Source organism: Etheostoma spectabile, chromosome 19, assembly GCF_008692095.1.
Source record: "Etheostoma spectabile isolate EspeVRDwgs_2016 chromosome 19, UIUC_Espe_1.0, whole genome shotgun sequence".
NCBI classification, from domain to species: Eukaryota; Metazoa; Chordata; class Actinopteri; order Perciformes; family Percidae; genus Etheostoma; species Etheostoma spectabile.
In genome coordinates this window covers 2,746,410-2,756,209 of record NC_045751.1, presented here as the reverse complement: position 1 = coordinate 2,756,209, position 9,800 = coordinate 2,746,410, and the positions used below count along the sequence as shown (strand labels likewise).

The following is a 9,800-nucleotide window of genomic DNA, read 5'->3' as shown; positions in this document are numbered from 1 at the left end:
ATCGTGATAAAAAAAAAAAAAAAAATCATCTATATTCTGATGGGATTCTCAGCATTATCCTTATCAAACTATTAAGGTTAAGTCGGCTTTAATGATTAGGGCAATCCAAACCCCTCTAGTATCCACTATCAACCATGATCTCCTGAAGAAACATAATCTCTGCAAAATGATGCAAGCCAAAGAGTGCACACAAAGCTACCATCCTCTACACAAGCATTATCCTTGGCACATTAAGCATTCCATACTGCATTTTAATATTACGGTGAGTTAATTCCATTGTGGGACGGCAGAAAATCTAGTTACAAAAAGGTCAAAACGTGAGCTCTGCATCAACTGACAAGGCACTGGGGAAGCCGACTGACATCAAAATCTCAAATTATACCAACAGTGAATTTTAAATACACCTATATCCTTTTTTATTAGATTGTCCACCTCCATCCCTGCATGGAGTTATGCTTCCTGTGTCACAGTGACATTTCCCCCCATCTTAAAATCCAACTCTTAATACCCATTCAAAAAATCATAGATTAGAGCAATCAGATTTCATTGAGCAGATACTAATAGGTTTAAGAGAAGGGCAGCAAGCCTATCATGGATATCTGCATAAACAGACCATTAGGGTAATATTAGGAGGTTAAAGGTTGGCGTGCTCATCAGAAAAGTATTGGCAAAAGGCCATGAGTGAATAAAACTCGAGCTTACATAACTCACATAAAGCACATCTACTGTATTGTTGACTTGATTCTTCGTGTGTGTGTGTGTATAGAAATATGATGGCAGGTATTTAAGACATTTAAATAGCTTTGTGAAAGAGTGTATTTGATCTAAGTATTACCCTTGTGAGTAAACAGCCCTTTTATCAAAATGCTCCGACAGCTGCAGGAGAGCTAAATTAAATATGACATCAAATCAGATGCTGTGACTAACTTGACAAAAAAAGAAAAGAAAAATACATTTTTACAGAAATAAACACATTCAAAAACACTGTCCAAGTGGCAAATAGGACCTGAAGTCTATGCTGTAGGACAATTTCTAAATTGAAAATACAGACTCAAAGCATAAAATCATGGTGAAAATATATTTCAAAACAGGACAATATATACCTGTTTTCCGAATGATTTTTTGGCATATGGCTTTTTTGGGGGGGGCGTGTGTCAAAATAAATGCATGTAGCAAGTAGCGCGATAGTGTAGTGGCTGCTTCTATAGCAGAAGACAATGAGCATTTGTAGCTCCATGTGTTATCACCATGTGCAGGCATCTGTGTGTGTGTGTGTGTGTGTGTGTGTGTGTGTGTGTGTGTGTGTGTGTGTGTAAGTGAGACTTTATGCGCCATATCTAACAGCACAAGGTGTTACTTAGAAATTATCACATAAAATGAAAAACACTTCACCTACACAGTCGTTAATTTGCTCTCAAAAAAAAAACGTGGGGCTTAGGTACAGGAACTGCAATCAATGCCAGAAAAACACATTATAAAATACATATTTATGAGAGGAGCTTGGACCCAGTTCAATGCAAAAAAAAGAAAGAAAGAAAAAGAAGAGGAGTAAAAAAAAAAAAAAAAAAAAGGAAAGGAAGACAGCAGTGGTCCGGCATTGCCAACTGGTCTTGTATTCCAAAAGGAGCCTTATGATACATTATGGTGCTGACGTTTCAAGGGTACTCTGAGGGGGATTTAGGATAACTCCCTCTGATAAAAGTTGGCCAACATTTAGCGGAGAGAGCAGCGACCGCAGCTCTGTTCTCAGCCACATCAAGGAGACTTTTTCCATGACTCGCTGTTTCCTGCAGAACAACTTTTGCTCTAATCAGTGATGTAGTTGTTTGTGCTATTTTAATAATTGTGTGTGTGTGTGTGCCAAAGGGGCGCAGATGAAACCTGACAGATTTAAGAATGGGGGGGGGGGGGGGGGGAATATGTTGTCTCGCAGCAATGACGTGACTCAGAGAAAAAGACAAATGGAGGGAAATGGAACCTGGAATGGAATTAGCTTGATATAAGTCGGATCTTCAATTAAGGCTGCATTTAAGGCGCTTGGGAGAAACTGAGACTAAAAATGAAAAAAAAAATGACAAAGACAATACATCTCACATGTAAATTCAAAATATGCAGTCATTATTCCCGTGTGGTGATATTGCAAATGACAAAAATCACCTATTTGTAAAGGTGTTTGTTCAGGTTTTCAGCGTTAAAAGCTACACGGGAAGATGTTCGGCTCTGCTTGTTTACTACTGAAAACATCCCGCTATCTTGACATTGATAACACTCCTGTGCTCCTTCGAATTGGGTGAGATTCAAATGTGTTATGTTGAAATTAGGCATGATGTGTGACTGTGTGATTTGAATACGAATGAACACAATCATCTGTATGCCTTGGCATTTGGTGCATTACCTGTCACCACTAGAGTGGAACGTATCTCATGGGAAACCGTTGAGGGCCAGTTCATATATTTTATATAAGCCTTCTTTCTCGCTGTAAAGCTCTTTTTTTCCTCTCTAACTCCTGAGTGAAAGAGAGTTTACAAGGAGTAAAGGACAGTATGCCACTTGTTTTTCATGCTTTTTACATATACTTTTCATATTTAAATACACAACTACAAGTTTGCATATGAGTCAGTGTCTCTGCTGTGATTGCTGAAGGCACTGCTGTGGCTCTAGATGAACAAGCCAAATCCGTTCTGAAAAGACAGTAAGACCTTTTAAAAGAAGGGGAGGGGGGGGGTCGTAAAGACCCAATGATTATTGGAACTGCTATTTTTCACTTACACTGAAATGCATGAATCCGAATGCTCTTTCTATTTCCTCGTGTAATGAACTGGCACAGCATCATGTGACAGTGTGACCTGTTTTTTGTTGCTAGGGGTGGGTGAAATGGGTAAACTATTTTGCAATGCTATATGTATATTAAAATTGACTATATGTATTGTATATATCACAATATAATGCAATAATAGCTAAATGTATGTATTTTCTTACACCAGGGAATAAAATACCTGTAATATTTTGATATTACAACACACTAATGAGAAAACCCTGTGAATCCAATATTGTTGTCAAGCGGTCCTGTTTATGGATTTGTGTCATTGCCAACAATAAAACCACAGATATTAAAGAGGTGGATAAAGGGCGAAAAAACTGTTATTATCTCCTGACATTGTATGTAATCATATTGCCTGGCCGTACTCGTAGCTACTTAACAAGATCATTTGGCCTATATTCCCATTCCACTTTCCTAAAGCCCAAGCGGTGATCCCATCGCTTATTACTTTAAGACAATCCAACCCCCCACACATCTTAAATGTCCATTCACACCAGATGAAGAACAGCAGCAAATACTGACGAGTGAGAGGCTGGAACATGTGAAGGTTTGGCAAAACATTTGATCATCAAAAAAATAAATAAAAAATGGCATAAAAAAAAGTTGATTATTTTTCTGTCAACTGACTTATTGTTTAATCAACTAATTGTTCCAGCTTCATTTATATGATTGTTATGCAGATGGTTTTTAATTTCAAGCTGATATGCATTTTTCAGTATTACCTGAAATATAACTGGACATGTCGGAAAAATCTCTTCAGATGATTTCTATGCCCCCCCCCACCCCCTCCACACACATAACCTTGACTATGGTCATAACATCTACATCTTACATCTTATAACATATTCCCCGTTACATAATGTTCTAATTCTTAATCAGTCAGTCAGTTGATAGGTTATTATGTTTATATTTTATAATCAAAGTCAATGTTTTATCATGCACGGTTCAATCCCTACACTGTTCACTTTTTCACTAGTTTTTTCACTTTCCTCATTACACACAGTCTAGGATAGTATCATGATCATTGCATTTCTGTCAGTGATTTTTAATTTTCTTAGGTATGTGTGATATATGTTTTTGTTGTGTTATGGTTGTCTTGCTACTGGATGCCAAAAATGTCCTTCAGGATGAATAAAGTATCTGTCTGTCTGTCTGTCTGTCTGTCTGTCTGTCTTTACTCTCAGGTCAGCTGTGACTGGACATGTTCATTTTAAACCTTTTTAAATGAGAGATATGGATTTCTCTGTCATCTCTGTAACCCTAACATAAAGTGGTGAGATAGCCTTCACACCGATGCACCTCTCCACCTCAGGGTATTTCTCCATCTGTCACTACCTGACCCGAGGAAACCTAACATGATTTTTATTAATCCAGACGCATTCTATAAAATGCTTTTGGAACTAAGTGAAACTTGATCCTCAGTGTTATCTGAGGGGTACGTACTAAAGGCCCTGACACACCAACCCGATTATTGGCCGTCGGACAGTCTGGCGAGGTCGGTGACCCGAGTGTGTTTGGTGTGTTCGGAGGGGCCGGCTGCCTTCATTTGGGCCGGTTTGATACATTGAATTTTAAGGCGGGCAGTTGGACTCAACGACCAATCTGATTGGTGGAGCACTAACCCGGAAATGACGAGCGGGGTGAGCGTGACTAGAGTCTCTCAAAATCTGACGAAAACCTTTTAACCCTCGTGTTGTCTTCCCGTAGACCATGCAACATTTAGGTTTTCTGGGTCAAATTATTAAGTTAAAACCTCCTTAAGAAACTTTTGTCACTTTTACCAAAGTTCTTGATTGATTGATTGATTTGAACATTTATGTTGTTGTTTTGATGTTTTTGAAGCTTTCCCCGACATTTGTTGTCACTTGGTGATGTTTTCTAACTTTTCCTAAAGATCTTTCTCACTTTTTACAATGTCTTTGTGGATTATTTCTGCTATTTTTGGGACGTTTTTGTTGTTTTTCCCTTTAGTTCTGTCACTTTTTTAAGTGTTCTTAAATTTTTCTTTTTTTTCTTAAAATGCCATAATTAAATTATTTTTACTAATTAAATTAAAAAAACAAATTCAATGAAAATAGTGAACTGATCAGTTGTTTGACTTATGAGGAGCGTCGTATGGAACCAGCAACGTTATTTTTTTCTTTTACATTTTCGTTGTAGGAAACCCAAATTTCTGATTTAGATTTTTTTTTGAAAATGGGTCAAATTTGACCCTGAGGACAACAGGAGGGTTACACTGACCTTGGTCCATCTGAAATGAAGACAGATTCAGCAACTGCACGGTCTATTTCTCCTTTAAAATGTTTTCGGAGACACATTTGGGTGAACTAATTTTGTAAAATGTGAGATTGTGTTCCGAACAAGCCACCATGATGGTCTGGTTTTGAAATTCCGGATAAGCCAGACCCGCGTGACGCGTTCGACCAATCAGATTAGTCTACCTACTGAAGAACGTGCACTCAAGTCGGCGCCACTTTGGTGTCAGTCCTTTTCTGTCGAAGGCCGGCCGTCGTGTCGGTGTGTCAGGTGATACGATATACCATAAGTATGATAATACTACTCCCGCCTGCTTGAAGCCCCTCCCACTAACACTATGTAATGAAGTGGGATCATGTTGCCGGGTTAAGTACCATGTCGCCGATTTTCTACTGTTCCATGTCCAGATGCTTATCACACCAGTGGGGAGGGCTTGCTGACTTTTATGAGACAGACAGTGTGTTCATGCAAATGAAGTGTCTCGTATAAAATGAATATTAATCAAGCACACTGTCTGCATACAGTTTGATTGATGAGCACTCACTCGGAAATCTTAGGAGATGAGCTGAGATGATTAAAATCGAGATGATCCTTTGCTTTTAGACTTATTTTTTCACTTGGTTGGGCCTGCCAACCTTGCTGATGGTTGAGGATTGAGCGGTCACTGTTATATTACTAAATGTCAAAATCATGCTTCCTAATGCAAGTTGAAAGGTGTAAAAAAGAAGAAAAAAAACTGAAGGTAAATGGAGAAGGCTCTTTTAAGGCACTGTGTGCATCCCTGAAGCTTGACAACGTGAGCAGCAAGGCATTCACTCATACAATTGGTTTTTCCACGAGGGACCCGAACACAGCTAGCCAGTGACAGGCAGATAATAGCGCTAACTTTAGCCTGCACAGTCTCTGAATGGTCCTGTATGATAGGCTTGTTGAGTGTGACTGATGGCTTGGGTTAAATAATGGGACCTTCCCTCCTCCGTGCGCACAAAGGCATTGCAACCCATCCCGACACACAAAACACTTCTTAACTACAAGACAATAGAAACACAATCCATTAGAGGAAATTACGTGCACACACACATACAATAAAAAAAAAAGCTAGATCCAAAAAAATAAAACAAATTAACATATTTAACAGTACACAAGCATACAAAGGGATTGGTTTGCATTCCCACAAGGGAGGGAAATAAAAGCACCGAGGCCTGAGCAGACGTAGAGTTGGGGGAATAAAGGCATATAGATGCATCGTTTAAAGGCAGGGAAAATCTGCCTTTAGATAGTTCTCCATTATAATGCAAAGCTCAGACACTATCCATTTTCCAAGTCCTCCTTCTTTCTATCCTCCCTGTCTTTCTCGCTCAGCATATCTTGGCTAATGCAGCACAAATGGATCCCAGACAAAGGAAGAGAAAGAGGAAGAAGGAGGGTAATAGGCAGGACAGGAAAGAGAGAGGGATGAATTATCACAAATTGGGAAAAGGAGGAATGTAAAAGATTGAGGGTAGGAGGATACGAGGGTTGGAAGACAGAGAGAGACAGGGAAATCAGTGAGATAAATGGGACAGATGGAATAAATAGATTTATAGATGATTAAAAAAAACAAAAAACAGAATAGAGACAAATAGAGACAGACAAAGATGTAAATGAAAATGTATTAGCCGATATGTGAAGGTCATGAATTGCAGTGAGCGAAACCAACGTACAGCGTACACTTCCGCTGCTGTTGCTATGGTGCAGAGATTCAAAGGAGGTCCAGTTACTAAAATGCCCCCCCCCCCAAGCAAAGATCCGAACTAAAAAAAAAAACAGTGTCAAATAAAATCAACGATATACATTTCTATATCATTTCAACACTGGTGGAATGTAGCTAAGTACATCTACTCAAGTACTGTACTGAAGTACATGTTTTTGGTACTTGTGTTTAATATTTTAATTTTATTATGCTTCCACTACATTTCAGAAGCCAATATTGTACTTTTCGCTGCACTACATTTATTTTACAACGACATTAGTTGCTTAGCAGATTCAGGTTATTAAAAAAAAATATGAATCAACTAATACATGATGAAGTATTATTATGGATTAAGCTACCCTGTAGTACATTAAGTAATTAAAATTACCTCCAGCTTTCTTTACCAGCTCCAAAATGAATGTGCTCTGATCATTTGTATGGCACCGGCATGGAAAACAACTAGCTATCTTTACTATAAATGAACTTAGTCCAACACAATGAAGCTAAGGCCTACATTTTAAGACAAGACAACAATACAGAATCTACTGAATAAAATAAATAAAAAGTACAAAGAGAGCTTTGAACAGCCCTTTTATTAGTAGTGTTTTTGTATTCTTTCTACGTGTATGTCATGTGAGTAGTTTGGGGGTGGTAGTAGCTCAGTCCATAGGGAGTTGAGTAGGGAACCGGAGGGTTGCTGGTTCAAGTCTCCGTACAGACCAAAGTATGGTGGTGGACTGGTAGCTGGAGAGGTGCCAGTTCACCTCCTTGGCACTGCCAAGGTGCTCTTGAGCAAGGCACCGAACCCCCAACTGCTCGGGGCGCCTTTTCATGGGCAGCCCCCCCCCCCACTCTGACATCTCTCCATTAGTGCATGTGTAGGTCCTGAGCATGTGTGTGTAGTTCAGGCCTGTGTGTAATGTGTGTAATAACAACAGAGTGAAAAGTGTAGTTTCCCCTTGTGGGATTAATAAAGTATAATAAAAAATTTAAAAAAAAAATAGTTTGGGCTTGAATGGAGTTAGTAAAATTCTCATGCATGTTATGTGAAGATTATTTATTCTCATTCATATATCAGAAATCGCTAAGGGGTCGAGACGGAATGGTCACTCGATCCAGGTCCGGACAACGGTCCAAGATTTGATGATGCTTGCTATAGTGGCTCAGGTGGGCAGGTTACCATGACAACCTTATCCGTTGGCCATTAAGCACCTACCAGGAGCAATTGGCATTCAGTGCCCACAAACACATTAAGTCATTTTGTGGCAAGGCTTTGATTTTGGATGTGAGCACTAAGGCAACACATTACATGACTGCAGAGGCCTAAGCATCATGGTTCAGGGTAAAAATAATCCATATTTTCATGTGCAAATTACCAACAAAGATAAGATATATACATATTTAAAACATAAAATATACAGATTTAAAACAAAGTGACCTCAAAGATAAATCCCATGCCCCGTATGGATCGGCATCAATGGCGGCATCAATATATTGACAATGTATTATGCTGACAAGAGCAATTTTCCAAGACACAAATGGGTATGACAGATATGTGGTGAAAAACATGACCTCTCTGCCACAGTCTTAATATTTTTAGCCATGTTAGCGCCATAGCTCTAGGATTGGCAATGTCTGTCTGTCCGTCTGTCTGTCGATCCACCACTTTTGTCCAGACTGAAGTTATTTTAACTATTGGATGATTTGCCATGCAATCTGGTCCAGATATCCATGGCATTCACAGGATGGTTCCTAATAACTTGTGATAATGTTCTCATGATCTCATTATTTTTTTATCTAGCTCCACCAGAAGAGTGTTCCAGTGAAATATGTCAACATCTACTGGGTAGATGGGCACATAATTGTGTGGAGACCTTTATGGTTTCCAGACAATGTATCCTAATGACTTTGGCAAGTTAGACTTAGGGTTCACATTCGTGGTTTTCAGCAAAATGACTATTGGATGACTGCAATGAATATTTGATATACATATTGCATGCAAAACTGACATGGTGAACATTAGCAGGTCACTATTAGCATGTTAACACAAACCCAACTCAAAACACTCCTGTATCTAAGTACTAGGGGTGTGCAAACAAATCAATTTGTATTCAAATAGTGATTCAAGCTCTACCGATTCTAAATTGACTCATAGTATTCCAAAAATATTTTCAAATGTAAAAAAGAAAAATTGGATTTTTTTTGTATGTCTACTGCAATCAACTTATAGATAGTCAAATACTTTACTGATCCCCAAGGGGAAATTCAATCCACATGAATAATATGGATACATATACACATACATACATACACACACACATTGTACATACAAAAAGTAACTACATTTACAAACTGTGAATTGTTTTTTATTTTTGTGAATCGTTTTTGAATCGAAAATCAATATTGAATAGAATGGTGACATTTTCTGAATCATACACCCCTAATAAGTGCACAGAGCTGCTACAGTGGTTCTAGACTGTGCATCCATGTTTGTGAAACTGAGAATATTTCTGAATGAGCTGATAATTGATTAATTCGCAATGATTAACTAAATAATATGACCGTCAATCTGATACAAACCACTTTACTGTTTTCAAAATGGACAACACATGGTCGCAGGACAGGTGCAAACCACACCAAGCACTGTAACCATGAGCTCCAAAACATGCAAAGAAACACAATAGAGGTCACACCCTTTTACACGTGAAACAAAGCCAAACCAGGCCATTTTTCTAATTACTGCTATCATTTTTCAGCACAGCCTGAACTCGGCTGAGCCATGTTTGAAGGGCATCTGCTCTGAAAACTCCATTTCTTTTCTTTTTTTTTATTTGTATTTGACATTTTTAGGTCTCACTTTCCTTGCATTTTGTTTTCCCTCTAACTACATTTGCATAATTTTCCAATGGACACTTCATTCCCTGCCAGATATGAGAAGGGAGAAAAGAAATCACTCACTCACACACACACACACACACACACACACACACA

At 38.6% G+C, this 9,800-nt stretch overlaps 1 protein-coding gene across 1 annotated transcript in view; it reads right to left on the bottom strand.

The window, feature by feature from the left end:
* The window catches only part of LOC116707102 (adhesion G protein-coupled receptor L3), a gene marked incomplete in the record, with an annotated part of 258,534 nt that overhangs the window by 192,831 nt on the left and 55,903 nt on the right, over positions 1-9,800 (bottom strand).